Genomic DNA, 17,264 nt, shown 5'->3' with positions numbered 1-17,264 from the left:
CAATCTTGAATAGATTTCTTTGTACTTCCGAATTGTTTGAGCCGATTAATATTTGCGTTGCGATGAGGGAGTCTTTTAGGTCCTTTAGGACTGCGTTTGCTGCCGTTTGTAATTGGAGTAGACAAGAGTCAAACGGTTGCTGAGGTGCTTGTCGGCTTGTGAATAGTTCATATCTTGCCATGCTTTTGCTCTGGTACTGTTTGTAATAGGCGTCGAACGCATCATATATCATGGCCAATGTTCTATTCTCTGCATTAACTTGAAAGGGGAGTGTTTTATTTATCGTGTAGCCTTCCATACCAATGACGTGTAGAAATACGTTTCGTTGATGAGCCTGGTCCTCTTCTGTGAACTCTGAGGCCGCTGCATACAGTTTAAACCGTTCCTTGAAGGTTTCCCATGACTGGGCAGGCGTTGAGCCAGGTATGAAGGGATCTGGGCTTTTGAAAGTTGCCATGCTGTTGAGTCCAAGGCTTAGGTTTGTTGATAGTTGGTTTGGGGTATGGGTCGATCAAACTTCTGACACCATGTTGAAGTATTGTTCTAACGTTTTCTCTAAATCATTCTAGTTCTGTAGTAACTCTTAATTGCTTTATTTGACTTCCTTTATGTCATTATACATCTGACTAAACTCGATCGGTGCCACTTTAACAATGATTATTCTTTTTAATCTTTTTCTCTTACACACACCTAATTTATTATCGACTGCTAGCTAGTTCGGTTTAGTTCAGTTCCACCCTAATACAACAGAAACCAAAATTTAACCTCTTCAAGCCGAGTCAAACACTAGCTTCTCAATAATTTCACCCGAATATGCAACACTTTCTGCTATTTAATAATAAGGAACTGTGGTTATTATTATTCATGCGTTATATATAGATCTCTTTACAACTAGTAGCTTATTTACACACCATTAACTAGCCATATTTAATAAATACTCCAAGTTTTTCAACGTGATTCGTATTTTGGGGGGGGGGGCTGGAAAGTGCGTGTTATTTTTTCATGTATTTGAAACTAAAACGCCACGTGGTATTAACATAGCTAGCGACCCTCACCGCGATTCGCGTGACCCCTGAGCACCAAACCCTAATTTAAACAAATTCTCTTTGCGTGTGCTCTAGTAGAACTAGGGTTTTTTAAATTATTTTTTTTTGCTCCTATACATGTGAAGAGCGAATGAAAGGCGAGGAAGGAGGCGCGTGCTGTTAAACAAATTTTCAATCCCTTCCCCTTACATTCACTCAGTTATTAGTATGGGGTCTCTTATAGATTCCAAGAAGAAGATATCTATTCCTGATGGAACTAATAGTTCTTCGTTAGTAGCAGTATTAGAAAAATAAACAAAGGCAAATAGAAAGTAACGGAAATTAGGAAGTAAGTAGGGAATCGGCGACGTGTGCTTCACGTTGCCACGTTGCTAAAGAAAAATTATTCCCCTCTCACTGGTATAGTGGGGGATTTTTCACGAGAAGTAAATTTATTATAGCGAGAGTACGTAAACAATGTGGCCTAATCATGGGCTACATTATTTTCAGGTATATTTTTTGATATTTACAAATATTAAGATTTCGAATTATAAGCCTCGGTTGTCAAATTTAAATTTATACCATATATACAGTGTGGTCGAGATCAGACCAACACCTTCCTTTGTGGACAACCCTCAATACTGCCAACGGATTACGTCTCTATACTAAATTGCACAAGGTGTAAATAAATGTTTGAATTCATGTTTTATTGTATGCAGGTGACAACAAGTGACAAGGTACAAAAAGAATACTGGAGAATATGTCTGAATGCAAAAAAAATGTTTTTAAGCTCAGTCCTACGATTAGTCTTAGAACTTAGGCCTCAAATCACAACCTCTAAATCTGTCTATAAACACTTATATACAGAAACATTTGACTTCTTGAGTTACATTTAGTAATTTGGAAACTTTTTCAAATTTTAATGTCTGTATTTTATTATTTTTGTCTACTTCATTCACACTTCTTTTTTCACGTTTTCGTCAATAACTATATTCTGGAATCTTTAATTCTCTATTGAATCTGACTCACAGATACAAAATAGGCTATTTATGATCTATATGAAAAAACAATGAACGAAATTACGTTCTTAATAAAATATAGCGCAACTTTACTCTGGTCAATCTCGATAAGTTCAATAATTCAGTAGAGTACTTACCACTAACACTAAGACTTTCATTAGAGTTCTAGGAACCATGATGTAGACAATAATATATAATTATATATGTTTCGAAAGACGCAAGTATGACGGACACACTAAATATGGAAATTGAAAATTAAAAGAAAGGAAACACTATTTTTAGGCTTCGAAGACAATTTTTAAAAGCTTCGGGACACTGAACAAGATGGTCGAGGAACACCGTAGCATTATTGCACAACTAATAATTTTAAAGGCAGTGACCCCCATAGGTTTCTAAAATTTATCTTATTTCCGTCCCTGCTTAGAGGATTACCGACACAATAACTCACTCAGTAAAGCAAACCTAAGGTAGCAACCCTTTTTTCTCCTTTGCGTGCATTCTCTTTACTCTTTATTTTATTTTACTGATTTTCTTGCAAATAAATCGTTTTCTTATATTTAAAAGTTTTCATTATTTGAAATAATAGACAACCTACTAAGAAGGGACATTCTATTTGAACGCGGAAAACTTGTTAATTTTCCCTTAGCATTCGCCTAAAGTTCTTTAAGATAATCGGTAACATCTCAGTAACACCCTGCCCTTCTGTTAGGTAAATGTGAGTTATTTTCATCAAAAATCTGTTCTATTTATCAACCTTGGGAAATCGAAATTTTAAATGAAAGATATTTACCCTTACTAAAATCCTGGTGGTCCAATTTGGTCGTCAAAAAGTGGTACCAAGATCTCTCACAGAAAATTGGCATTGATTAAAACTAATAATCGAAATTCTAGTTCAATAATGTATTGACGAAATAAAAATTTATCAGTTTTCACTTCTATGTTTAATCTCTGAACTTTTATACTCGACTGTAAAATATTCCTATTCGCGACTTGAACTCGAAATGCGTAGTTACACGTACGCGTTAAAATATAAAGTGTCGGAAAGATAGCAATCAGCTTTTAAGTGCTATACAACACGCGATTTAACATTGCCACCTTTCAAGCTGGTTCGCATCTCATGAATGTTTTCTGGGTTCGTGTTTTTCTTCTCTGGTATTCTCACTTGTGCAGGGGTGAAAGATGAAAACCAGAACAATCAATATTCATGATATAAATGAATTTATTCATTACTCAACAAATGAATCGTATCTGAACCCGTGTTTTTCTACTTTTAAACTAAACCTTTGCTAATAATCATTTTAAAACACGGAATCCTCAAGCGATTTCCAAAACATTACCTAGTAGAGGAAACGAATACTTAACAAATTGGATCGATTTTCTAAACCCTTCTAGTAGAAGAAAAACAAGTTAGAGAAACGAACATTTACCTCACCGAGTCAAAATGAGAACTATCTTCTTACTTATCAACCCAACTGAAATATTGATAAGCATTTGCCTGCGCTATAGCTAAAAAAACAAGTTATTCAAGTGTTATAAAAAGTTCTATGCTCGGATGCTATGAAAACACTTTCCTCTCATTGTATCTCAATAATAGACAGAATATTTGCCAATTTTTCTAAATACTTCAGCTGAAATATCTCTTGCCGCAAAAAACGAGAATATGAATAAAAGAATGAAAGTATTGCTTGATCAAACCTTTCACTACAGCGAACAAGTTATGGTAACGTCCCATGACTCTATTAATAAACCTAAAACTATTTATTTAACACCTTTCAGTGTCACATAGCACCTTTCAGAGTGTAGCATAACACCTTTAAGAGTGTAGCATAATCAGGGGGTACAGGTGGGCCAGGCCCTCTCTGCAGTTGGTTTGGCCCTCCCTATGTAATTCATGGGGGAAAAATATGGAATAGCTGGCCCTAAATATACTTTTAGTAGAAGACAGAACATATAATATCTGCGATAAAATGTTAAATGTGATATGACGTCTTGGAATTTTTAAAAGTAATTGCAATTATGATTTAAGCTAGATTCCCACTCGTCGGAAAACACGACGGAAACCCGGCAGAAAGGGGTTCGACCGAAAAATCTTTACGCCGAGCCCGACGGAATTTCCGTTCAGTCGGGCGTAAGTTGTGTTCTATTTTTTCGGTCGTCTTCGGCGTTACGCCGGTGTCTCAGCCAATGAAATTATCCCACTGACCACGTCATAAATTTCAAGAGCGCACGCACACGCGAGATCGATTGATAGCCGCCATTTTTTTGTGGTTGACCAAAGCTTATCGGAAACATACTAACAAGAAAGCAAAATTAAACTAACGGAAGGAAAAATGAGATTTGATGTTATAAGGAAGACATTACTGAGGAGGCTCGAAAATATCCCTTATTTTACGATCTAAGCGACAAGGGGACAAAGATACCAATTCAGAGTGTGAAATGGATGTTGTGGAAACAACTCATATCTGTCACGTGATCCAAAAAAATCTACCGCCAAACTGAAAATTCAGTCGTAGTGTGAACGGTCTACCGCCGGACGCCGGCGTAAGTTAAAATTTCTTCCTTTGGCTGTGTGATTTCCACCGGTTTTTTTCGGTCGAGTGAGAATCTAGCTTTAAGCGAAACAACGCGAAGAATAAATATTTCACAATGAGATTATAGTTCATTCGCACCCATGTTTGAATGTTTCTTTCTCCTTAAGCACTGACACTAATTTTTTACCGAAATTCAGTATTAGTTTCTAATAAGCCACTTGTGCATGGTAAAATGGGTGTATTTTTAGGTAGTATTATATAAATGCTAGTATTTTAATCAATATTTTAGGGTATTTTAGCCAGTATTCAGCTATAACTTTTGCATGTATTTTATATAAATCCCTTGTAGTTTGGTATTATTCGTATGAAATTCAGTATTAGTTTCTAATGAGCCACTTGTGCATGGTAAAACTGGTGTTTTTTTAGGTATAGTATTATATAAATGCCAGTATTTTTAATCAATATTCATGTGTATTTTAGTAGTAGTAGTCAGCTATAACTTTTGCATGTATTTTATATAAATCACGTGTAATTTAGTATTATTCGTATGAAATTCAGTTTTAGTTTGTAATAAGGCACTTGTGCAGGGTAAAATTGGTGTTTTTTAGGTAGTATTATATAAAGGCCAGTATTTTAATCAATATTCATGTGTATTTTAGTAGTAGTAGTCAGCTATAACTTTTGCATGTATTTTATATAAATCACGTGTAATTTGGTATTATTCGTATGAAATTCAGTATTAGTTTCTAATGAGCCACTTGTGCATGGTAAAATGGGTGTATTTTTAGGTAGTATTATATAAATGCTAGTATTTTAATCAATATTCAAGGGTATTTTAGCCAGTATTCAGCTATAACTTTGCAATGTATTTTATATAAATCCCTTGTAGTTTGGTATTATTTGTATGAAATTCAGTATTAGTTTATAATAAGGCACTTGTGCATGGTGAAATTGGTGTTTTTTAGGTAGTATTAAGTAAATGCTCGTATTTTAATCAATATTCATGGGTATTTTAGTAGTATTCGAATGAAAAAAACGGTAGTAATATTTCTATGAAAAATCAGATTTTCGTGCTCATTAAATGTTCTAAACCTAATACAAACTCTGATTCTTCCGCCTATACAACTAGAATAACCTAGCATAAGGCTGTGTTTTTTAGCATTTAACAAACTCTTTGAAAATTCCACCAGTCGTTTTTGATTCAGATATTTCGAACACGCTTTCTTGTTAAAGAGGTCATTTGCTAGGAATTTATGTCCAGTCTCCCAAAAATTCATAAGCCTAAGAAAAACCTTTATCTTGAACTTAAACCATTTTTTTACAAATCGCCTCTTTATATTTTTAGGGGCCTGCCAACCTTTCTATAGTGATGCTGGGGAGAAATCGATGGCGGCTGTCTCAGACCTAAACATCCAGTAAGTTGTGTAATGTAATTTACGCTAATGTAAACATAGAGGATATATACAATAGAGAAGTAGACAGTTGTTGTATTCAGTTCTCGTAAAATATTTGGGAGCGAACTCGTCTTAGAAGGTTATATTTCTTGGTGTATGCAGAACTGCATACCTCACACGTAAACATTGTAACTAGTTAGAGGCTGTTTTCTATATTATAAAGCTTTATACCTGCACAATGATGGTAGTAAATTGCTCCAGTACTGTTCAATTCGAGAGAAATTGAAGAATGCAATGATGAAACTCATGTCAGTCTCTGTTATACTAATCGTTATCTTACTAAACTTGATTCCATTGTTTATTAATTAAACACGCGACTGAATATGTGCACTTTGATTGGTTCATTGATCACACGCGTCACTGAATGTGTGTACTTTGATTGGTTCTCCGGTTTTTCATTGGAAGCTTATAATTTCGATTACATTCAATCAAATTAAATTGATGGAAAACTTGTGGTATGGTAGTGATATTTTGAATGGAGGAATGCAGTTCGCGTTTGAATATTTCAGAGTCTTAAAAAAATCAATAGGTTTTCAACATATCCGATAACGAACATCTAATATCAGAATCGTGGGTTTTAGATACATTTACAGTGTTGATAAATTTGTATTTCTTAATCATTAAATTAAAAATAAATGAGATATATCGATCTGATAGGACAATCTTCAACATCCTCGACTAGAGGTTAATGACCTATGTTTGGAGTAAGATAATGTACACAAGATATGGGTGAAAGTGATAATGGAATCATCCTCGAATTGAACGTGTTGGTCGTTGATTCCACTGCTGAATAAATAGAATGTAATATTTGCTTTTACTCGCTACAGAACAAAGAAGTATATATGACATAGACCATCTGATCTTTGGCGGGGAATTTGAACACTACGCTGTCAACAAGTTTTGGATAATGCTGGCATTTCACTCCAAAATAATCGATAAGCTCGAGAACAAAAAAATGAGGATATGATAGGAGACGTAGTGATAAGAGTTTAACACTGATAAAAACGACTAAATTGATTCCACTGATATACAGGGTGTTTCTGGAAAGTCTGGCACAAATTAACAGGCATGTTCCTTGGGTCAAAACGAGTCCGAAAGGTCCTATGACGTTTTGGGGTAAAGCGCTCCGTTGCGACGTTATGGGCTCTCAAAAGTAGGCCGAAAAACAAGGAGATTTTGCAGAATTATAGCACTAGTATTGTGGTTTTGACCAAACTGTTTTCGATTATTGAGCATAAGGCAATGATCGAAATAAGTTCAAACCTAGTGGAAGACCGTGAACGTGTTAAACGGCCAAAAGCGTAAATCCCTTTGTTTTTATTAATGATCGTAATTAAAGGTAAGGAAAGTAGCTCAGATATCGGTTACTTGTTTCTTCAGATGTACTGGTAACTGACCAGTATTTATTCTTTATTTGAATTAGACACATTACTTTTACAATAATTCGAATGAACCCCTTAAGTTTTACAATAATTCGAATGAACCCCTTAAATTTTACAATAATTCGAATGAACCCATTAATTTTACAATAATTTGAATCGAACCCATTAATTTTACAATAATTCGAATGAACCCCTTTAAGTTTTACAATAATTCGAATGAACCCCTTAAGTTTTACAATAATTCGAATGAACCCATTAATTTTACAATAATTTGAATCGAACCCATTAATTTTACAATAATTCGAATCGAATCCATTACATTTACAATAATTCGAATCGAACCCATTACATTTACAATAATTCGAATCGAACCCATTACATTTACAATAATTCGAATTTCCCCCCTGCTGTGTTGGTCTAAACAATAGGGTAGTTTTCAACGTCAGAAGTTGTAGGTTTTTTACAGACGGCTTAAATGTTTGTACTTTAACGTGCTTCATGACGTACGCGCGAAAGTTTGCTTAAACGTTGATGGTGCCCATTTTGAACAATTTTTGTAGAACAATGTAATTGGGTTTCATTCGAATTATTGTAAAAGTAATGGGGTTCGACTCGAATTATTGTAAAAGTAATGGGGTTCATTCGAATTATTGTAAATGTAATGGGGTTCAATCGAATTATTGTAAATGTAATAGGGTTCATTTGAATTATTGTAAATGTAATGGGTTCAATTCGAATTATTGTAAATGTAATGGGTTCGATTCGAATTATTGTAAAATTAATGGGTTCGATTCGAATTATTGTAAAATTAATGGGTTCGATTCAAATTATTGTAAAATTAATAGGTTCGATTCGATTTATTGTAAAATTTAAGGAGTTCATTCGAATTATTGTAAAATTTAAGGGGTTCATTCGAATTATTGTAAAGGTTAAGGGGTTCATTCGAATTAAAATTGCAAAAGTAATAGGGTTCATTCGAATTAAAATTGCAAAAGTAATAGGGTTCATTCGAATTATTGTAAAGGTTAAGGGGTTCATTCGAATTAATATTGTAAAAGTAATGGGGTTCATTCGAATTATTGTAAGAGTAATGGGGTTCATTCGAATGATTGTAAAAGTAATGTGTCTAATTCAAATAAAGAATAAATACTGGTCAAATACCAGTACATCTGAACAAATAAGTAACCGATATCTGAGCTACTTTCCTTACCTTTAATTACAATCATTAAAAGAAAACAAAGGGATTAACGCTTTTGGCCGTTTAACACGTTCAGGGTCTTCCACTAGGTTTGAACTTATTTCGATCATTGCCTTATGCTCAATAATCGAAAACAATTTGGTCAAAACCACAATACTAGTGCTATAATTCTGCAAAATCTCCTTGTTTTTCGGCCTACTTTTGAGAGCCCATAACGTCGCAACGGAGCGCTTTACCCCAAAACGTCATAGGACCTTTCGGTCTCCTTTTGACCCAAGGAACATGCCTGTTAATTTGTGCCAGACTTTCCAGAAACACCCTGTAGATAAGGAGGAGTGATACCGTCGACTCTATTGATTCCACTGATATAGATAAGGAGGAGTGATACCGTCGACTTCATTGATTCCATCGATTCCACTGCCGCAGAAATGGCGAATGAAGTTGACTTCATTGATTCCATTGATTCCATAGATTCCACTGCCGCAGAAATGGCAAAACACCCCTACTGATGTTGGTTACTTAAATTATATAAATTCTAATATCGTATAATTAATATTGTTTTAGAATTAAGACAACCATAGTTTTGAGATTGATGTGTTCAAAAAATCGTTAATTAAAACACTCCTAGTTGTTATTTCGATAGATTGACCTAGAGATGTGTCTATAATTTAAGGTCCGTAAATTGCCGGCAATTTACCAATACTGCCTAAATTACCAGTAAATTACCTTCGTGTAATTCACTTTGAATAATTTTCACATAACCAGCCTTAGCACACTTTAAACGTACATTTTTTGTAAGATAAAGGCTCTTTAACGTTCTAAGATTGGACTAAATAAGATAGTATGTCTTTCACCACACGTGTGCCAATTTCCTTGATTTAGTTCCCCGTACCTCTAAGACTAAGTGATTTAGACCCGTGTTTATTGACACTTTTCACTCAGTCAGACCAGAAGAGCGCACCATTTAGTGTATTACATACCTATCAGAATCGCAGTTTATATACTTTTGCTATTACATCTTAGCGTAATTTGAGCAGTATTAATGCAACAGGCGGATCCATTATTACCCCCATCATTCTAGCTAACTTTCTACGCACGAATTTTAATTTGCCAAAGGCAGGAACCAATTAGACCTAGTGCGTTAAGTTTGATTGGTTCCTGACTTTGGCTAAACTAGCCAATATCAAGCTTAGCCACTGTGTAGTATAAAAGTCATATTTAAGGGGCACAAACGTAAGTGGGGAGGCGTAGCGGTTAGCGCTTTCGCCTCGCAGCAAGAGGATTCCGAGTTTGATGCCGGGCTGGGGAACCGGTTGAAAATCTAGGAACAAATCCTTCTGCGTAGAGTTTGAAAGTTCTCTCCCCACTTGTTAAAAGGAGTTTTCCTCCGCGGTCTAACCCGGTTTCTCCTTTCCATCAAAACTTGCAGAGGTTAACGGTAATAGTTAGTCTAGGGCGCTGTCGGTTCGCTGAGGCATAGGGGCTAGCCACACCCCTATATGCATTTTAAAGGGAACCAATTGGAACCAAGTCACAGGCTTAGTGTGGATATCCCTTCATTGGCACGGTTAAAATTTTACCGTCTTTAATTATAAAGCCTGCAATAATTTATCAAACACCTTAACCCTTTCGATAAGTAATAGCTCTTGCTAAAATTAAAAACGGTAAAATTTAATTTTCCCACCTTGTTTTTTATTAGCACGAGGGGAATTCGCGAGACATTCGCCGATTTTCATTCAAGGTTTGATGACACCTAAGACTAATAACCTATTTAGACATCTCGCTCTCATAGAACGCACGAGGTTAATAACAAGTTATCAACCCTTTAGATGATAAATATCACTTGCGATAACTCGCTCAAAAAAGAGAGGGGGAAACCACTGCGTGTATTAGGTGTACGCTTTAGATTGTAGTACGAAATAGTATTTCTAGTATTTCTAGTATTTAAGTAATATGAAGTAGTATAATGTATACCCTGTCATATCTTGTATTACCAAGAAGGAATTTACTATAAGAAGACCTAAAAAGGCGTCCGGTGAGCGCGTGATAGACGATAAATCCCCCCTCATGGGTGGGGGGAGGCTGGAAACCAAGGCGGGACTTAATATTTTATCTTACTCTATGTTTTCCACCATTTATCTCTTTTACCTTTTCGTTAAGCCTTGGTTTGGTTTTTGGAAATCACAAAATCATATGTGTAGTACACTTGATTCGATTTAGAAACAATTATAGAACGAACGATTTTCACGTAGAGACACGTATTCAAAATCCATCAAGTTAGGTTCAAAACCTTTAACTAACTTGTTAATGGCAATTAAAAACCATTCGCGAACAGTTTCAACACCTCTTTCAGCCTCCATTTTCTGTTTTCTTTGCTCGAGTTTTTTTCTCTAGTCGGAATACGTCATCCGCGTCTGTATGACCTATCCCCACGGGATCCAATAGGAAAGCGCAGAGCAATGACGGACATGGAAGGGGTGGGGCTTGTCCACTAACACCAACGTAAGACTAGAAGCGTAAAATCTCCCTACATAGGTCTTCTTAAAGTAAATTCCTTCTTGATATGACTGCTATTTTGATTTTGTTTTTCACGGAAAATTAGATATGCGGTCCATTTCTTTTTTGGCATTGAATCTTTTAATCGTTAGACGAGTTATATTAAATAAATCATCTGAAGGAGAAAAAGTAATTTATTAGGTCGTGCAATAATAATTTTAGTACAATTATTACTTATTTTTTAATTTAGTACAAAGCAAGAAAAAGCACATACTTAAGGTAAAGAAGAACCATTATTAAAAATCCTTCTAAATAAGTAGTACTACGGAAAAATAGTAACGAAAATAAATAATTTGCCTTCAATTACTTATATTGTTATTTTTAACATACCAAACAACCCATTCAGCTAAGTGCCATTTTTATAATAATTTAAAGATACTGTTATGTCAATCGTAAACATCAATTAAATATATTCGTAACTTTCACACTTAATTCCACTAAATCAGTAGTTATATCGCATTGTTGTCCGCTTTGATCTTTTACAACTGGCACAATTTCCTAACTAGTTATTTAACCTGGATAATAGGGATAAGAATAAAACTTTGGACCACTAGAAAACGCTATATACAAATTTTGTGGGTGGAGCCAAAATATAAGAAGATGAAGTTTCTCAATGAAGTATGGACAGATGCTTGTTGTGACATAAATCCGTTTTTGACAATAATCATTTTATATTTTCTACCAAGGAATCGAAGTTCATAAAAATAAGGAGAACATGATAAAAGCCAGCCTTCAAACTAATCACGATGGCGTTAATGGAGGTTTATACTTTAAAACTTACTAGAACAGTCTAAAGTAAAATCCGAAAGAAAGTTCAATGACCAGTGCACCAATTGCCAATAAATGGCCATAAAGGTATATTTTGAAAATAGGTTTAAGTGTTTCCAAAAGCATTGTAGAAAACACTGCTTGGTTCTTTCTCTTCATCAATACCTTATTCATATGATATCTAGATTTGATTGTCTTCCTTGTGCGTTGACTTGTTTCAACATATCACAAAATTCTGTAATCAATATAAACGTCGTGATTTAAAAATCAAATATTATAAATTTAAAAGTAATAGTCGAAATATCATGCTTCGTAAAATGAGGCTGAGCTTATACTTTCTCAACGTGCAATCTCTCATTAAAGGAATGGTTATACAAAATATATTTTTATATATTTTATAAGCCTGAAGCAAAATTTATAATTTCTAAAATCCCTTTGGTTAAACCCAAAACCAAATTTTTAAAGTAAATTGGTAAAACTAATACTATTGAGGGTCTTAAGGCGCTTTTCTGCAAAACAAGAGAGCGATACGTCACTCTCCAAATCGTTTTGCCACTACCGCCAGAGGATGTATTAGTTCATCGGCAACCTACACACTGTCTTAATACCCGATTAGCCGAGACAGAGGAGAAGTTGTCAGGTTCCATGGAATGCCTATCAAAGTGCTCAAACCTCAAGGCTGCGAGGTAGTCACAGGTACAGAGGATATGCGAGGAGGTTTCCTCTGCCTCCCTGCAGAACCTGCAGAACGGGTCATCAACGATGTCCATTAAATGCAGGTTTTTATAAAGCCGACGGTGTCCAGTGAAGGAAGTGGTAGCCCATCTGATTTGGTTTTTGGTGAGGGCAAGCAATTCTCTTGCCCAAGTGTTGGATGAACCTGGGGCAAACTCCTTGGTTTGTCCCTGCCATCCATGTCGAGCCAGAGCTGCAGTTGGAGTGCAGACATCCGACAGTGAATCCTTTCATGAATGATGCCATGGGGGATGGGAACTGCAGGCTTAGGTCCAAAGAACTTCGCCTCAAACCCCCTTTTGGCATACATGTCAACCCTAATCTTTGACTAAAGCCGGAAGCGAGTTAAGGTACACTCCGAAGAGGAGCGGCCGCAAGACAGGCCTTGGGGAACCCCAATGTGAAGGAGCGAAGGCGGGGAGATATGACCCTTAAAGACAAGACTTTGCAAGCGGCCAGTCACAAACGACGGGCAAGCGAGTGCCAAACTGGAGATACCAGCACTTACGAGACCCTCGGAAATGCTCAGAGTGGAGATGGTATCAAACCTTTTTGGACAAATCTGGGTAGATGACATCTAATGGCCCACCATAGTCTAGCCATGTGATCCACAAGTGAGAGGCCTTAAGCAAGAGCGACGGGCACGAAAACTGTGTTGGAAGGGGTGCACGAAGTCCTTTGCGGAAAGGTGGGCATTTATAATGTTTTTGGCAATACGCTCACAGAACTTACATGCCACGATAGTTAGGCTAATTTCACGGTAATTGGTGGCCATGGAGCGACCACCCTTCTTAAAAATTGGAGTAACGCGGGCTAGATGCCAGTCTTGCGGAACTCTGACTAGAGAGAAGCTAGCGTTGAAAAATGTTGGTAGTGACCCGCACAGTGTTGGGGCGTGAGCGCGAAGCAGGTAGAGGTGGAGGCAGGGTTGGCAAAAATCCGGATAATTTGAATAAAATCTAGACCAGTGGTTTTTATTGGATTAAACCGGATTTTATTGGATTTATCCGGATTTTTTTAAAAAATGAGTCATTTTAGGTTTTTTCGAAGGCAAAGTACTTCTGTTTAGCTCTTATTTAAGTTTTGGGGCACTCCGCGACCCGACCCCTAGCCTCGGTTCCAATATAAAATCGTTTAACTGCTAAAATGTTTTCATGAAATCTATTTCTTTCCTGAGTTCACGAGCCTAACACTAGCGCGGCTCCAGTGGATCCCTTACAAAGGGACTTTCCTTCTAAACTCCGGGTTTGGCTTGGCAAAGACTAGTGGGCGGGATTTATACATGCACGTATAAATCCTGCCCACAAATGCCTCTAGCTTTCCCAAGCCAAAACTGGAGTTCGTAAGGAAAGTCGACTTGTAGGGGCTCCACTGGAACCACGCTATGCTTTAAGTTCGGGTAATATTGGTAATATATTGTAAGCTGTAACTGGACAGTAACTGCTAACAACTATTAGTTTTATCATTTATAATAAGTAATCATTAGTTATCGCTTCATATATTTTCGCCTTGTTTCTGGTTGTATTTTAATAATTTTTATGGCACAAAATTGATTTTTCCCCATTCATAATTAAGCCGGATATTTTAGGTGGATTAATCCGGATTAAACCAGGTGGTTTAAATTGGACTGGATAGGTAGTTGCCAACCCTGTCATATTGTCAATTCTTCTTCAACTAAACACAATGTTAATAGTACTACTATTAAACCTAAGTGACTAAGTCCAAGTTTTCCGCATCTAGCCAAGGCTTAGCTAAAACCGACTTTAAAAATACAATGTATGCAAGGTATAGATTATAATAGTTATAAGAAAAGTACCTGTATATAATGTTAATTTATATTTTACGAAATTAAGTCTAAATAACAACTAAAAAAACTGGAAACTATCGAACTAGTTACTACAAACAAAAATACTATTATGACGTTAAATCTTAAACAGAAAGCGGCCATTATAAGTACGAGATTCAGAACGACTGCGCAAGAAAATTTGTTTTGATCGGCTGCTACTTGAACTGAACTGACTCGATTGAACTGCTGTCGGACCTTTTACCCAGGATTCCTTTCGTTTTTTTCGGAAAGCCTATTACTCTTAAAATGAAATTTTGCATTTCAAACATCAATATATATAGAACGAAAACTGTAGGGTAAAAAAAATTCCTTAAAACAAGTGAAAACGTTTTCTTTTTAAATTTTGATATATATTTTCCCAAAACCGCACATTTGGGCTGTTTTCGGTTGAATGGGAAACGCGTTCGGTCGAATGGGACACAAGGAAGCAAATACCGACGTTCCCTATGGGTGGACAATCCGACAATGTTTTTAGATTGTACTGAAACGCACCTCCTTAAACGGTCGCAGCTGCGAGTAGTACATAAATAGTTTAGTTGTCCAAGGGCAGGTACGTCTTTTTGCGGACCGTCACAGTGAGGGCAATGGAGCTGCTTCAGGCTCGACGGAAAACTCACGATACAGGCCCTAAGTTATTTACCGCAAAATTTTGCAACAAAATACATACGAATATTATTATATCAAAAGAAATAATACTTACATTTTGAATAAAGTATTTCACTACAACTGTATACGTCAGATTATCAAGAAACTATTATTTGTACTATTTAAAGTCGAGATCAAAGAGATGCTTTCTTGAGGCCAAACCCAAGCCTTATATATACTAGAGCCACTTTCGCGCTAGCAAGGATGATGAGGGGAGGAGGATGCGAAATCTGAGATAAATAGGCTCGCAAACTGCGGAAAGGCTCAGGTTTGGTGGGACGTCAAAAACATGAACAATTGGTTCGGTTGGCTCTTTTTGGTTTTTGTTTTGTGGTCTTTAGGCCTGCGAAACGAATTGATCTGACCATTGTTGTTTGTCCACTTAATTTTGTGTTGATCTACTCGAGATGTAAATTCCCTTCCAAATAGATACTGAAGAGGTCAATCGAATTTTTTCATAATATTTAAATGCATCAGTAAATACGAAATGAAACTTAACTAATCAAATAGTTTAGATAAGAAACGTTGGACATTAGGAAGGTATAAAATTTCTTCAAATATACCTTATTCTTAATATACGGCGCTTATGTAGATATTTCTCTTCGGATCATAAAACGGACATTATTAAGCTTCAGTTCCTTTGCGCCCAATCCCAATCAACCGAACTCAATCCCATTCGACCGAAAAATCCGCACTTTGGCGGATTTATGATTCTGCTCAATGGGACAACCCCATTGCACCGAAAAACCCGCACTTCGGGTTTTTCCCGATAGAATTTAAATAAATAAAATCCCGAGAACTCAAAGATTTTATCTTTGCTGGGAAAAATTAAATTAAATGAAAACAATTTAAGGCTTACGTAAAATGAACACTAGATCCAAAAAGTTTCTAAATAATTACTTTAAAACTAAGGATTGTAAGAACCTAATAGTAATAAATCAGCAAAATATGGCATAATAAAACCAATTGCTAATATATAGTTATTTTTTAATGTTATATTCATCATGAAAATACTTTAAGCCAGCCGTTTTAACATACTTGAAGTGTATAACCTCCTCCTAACCAAACCAAACTTAACAGTAGTTTTTTGGAAAAGGCATATTATTTGGGAAGTCAATGAAGATAAATATCAATATTTTGGAAAAGGCGTAACATTGTCAAGTGATTTATAAAATATTACTAACCTAGCTTAACCAAATAGTGGCGTTTCAGTAAAAATGTATTTAAAACGCTTTCATAAAAAACGACATTAATAGAAATTAATCTACATAGCATTTTTTGGGGTCGCTGTTTTCGACAAATAGAGTCGTTTGAATTGTAAATATCAAACCCGCCTTTGGGCTAAATTTATTAAAAACATTGGCGGGATCCGGTCTAATGGGAATTCGGTCTAATGAAATTCTGCGCAATGGGAAGAAACCCATAAGCCAGAGGCCCTTGGATCGAAACCAAGCTCTGCGAAATTAATCTTATCTAATCTAGGCTTTGTCTATGAATGGATTTCCACACTGTGGCTTGCATACAGGTGGATCCCTTAACATTGCATAGAGGGGTGTTGGCTAGCCTCTATGCCACAGCTAGCCTACAGCGCCCTCTACTAACTATTACCGTTAACCCCTGCAAATTTTGATGGAAAGAGCACAGAGTCTAGTGACCCATATTCTCTAAAGCAAAAGCTCATTCATTGGCTATCGCTGGCATGCATAGAGTTACTGTTTGCTCTTATGACGGTAGAAGTAGGACTGTTCACGAGCTCGAGCCAGCTAGGGCTCGTGAGGAGCGAGCCGAACGAGCGAGCTTATTTATGTTCGAGCCGACAGGTATCGAGCTACTACGACTCGCGAGCCGGTCGCGAGCTTAGTCACTGATATAGTGCTTTCCGTTTAGTCTTCATTTTCTTCACCAATAGTGTTCCGTTATATTTTACATGAAATAAAGCGTGGGAAAAATCTCTCGTTTCTAACCTTGAACATATTTTACTGAGCGGGTTTTACTGAACCACTACACTCCTAAACAAGGGATGGCATTTATAGTCGTTCTCAAGTTTGACGTTGGCAGTAGCAATTTTTTTAAACATGTATATATTTATCGAGCTAGCTCGGCTC

At 36.3% G+C, this 17,264-nt stretch overlaps 1 long non-coding RNA gene across 1 annotated transcript; it reads right to left on the bottom strand.

Annotated features, from left to right (window-relative positions):
• Positions 1-1,929: 1,929 nt before the first annotated feature.
• LOC149638275 (uncharacterized) lies at positions 1,930-3,010 on the bottom strand. Its single transcript, XR_016372302.1, has 3 exons — positions 2,835-3,010; positions 2,182-2,279; positions 1,930-2,079 (listed from the first exon to the last, which is right to left on the bottom strand). It is a non-coding gene; the product is annotated as an uncharacterized LOC149638275 (long non-coding RNA).
• Positions 3,011-17,264: the final 14,254 nt, after the last annotated feature.

The sequence above is a fragment of the Phalangium opilio genome, unplaced genomic scaffold (assembly GCF_054372755.1).
Source record: "Phalangium opilio isolate 3A_F unplaced genomic scaffold, DU_Popi_V2 ptg000094l_1, whole genome shotgun sequence".
Classification (NCBI taxonomy): Eukaryota; Metazoa; Arthropoda; class Arachnida; order Opiliones; family Phalangiidae; genus Phalangium; species Phalangium opilio.
Note: the sequence above shows the minus strand (reverse complement) of the source record. Positions and strands in the feature narration are given on the sequence as shown.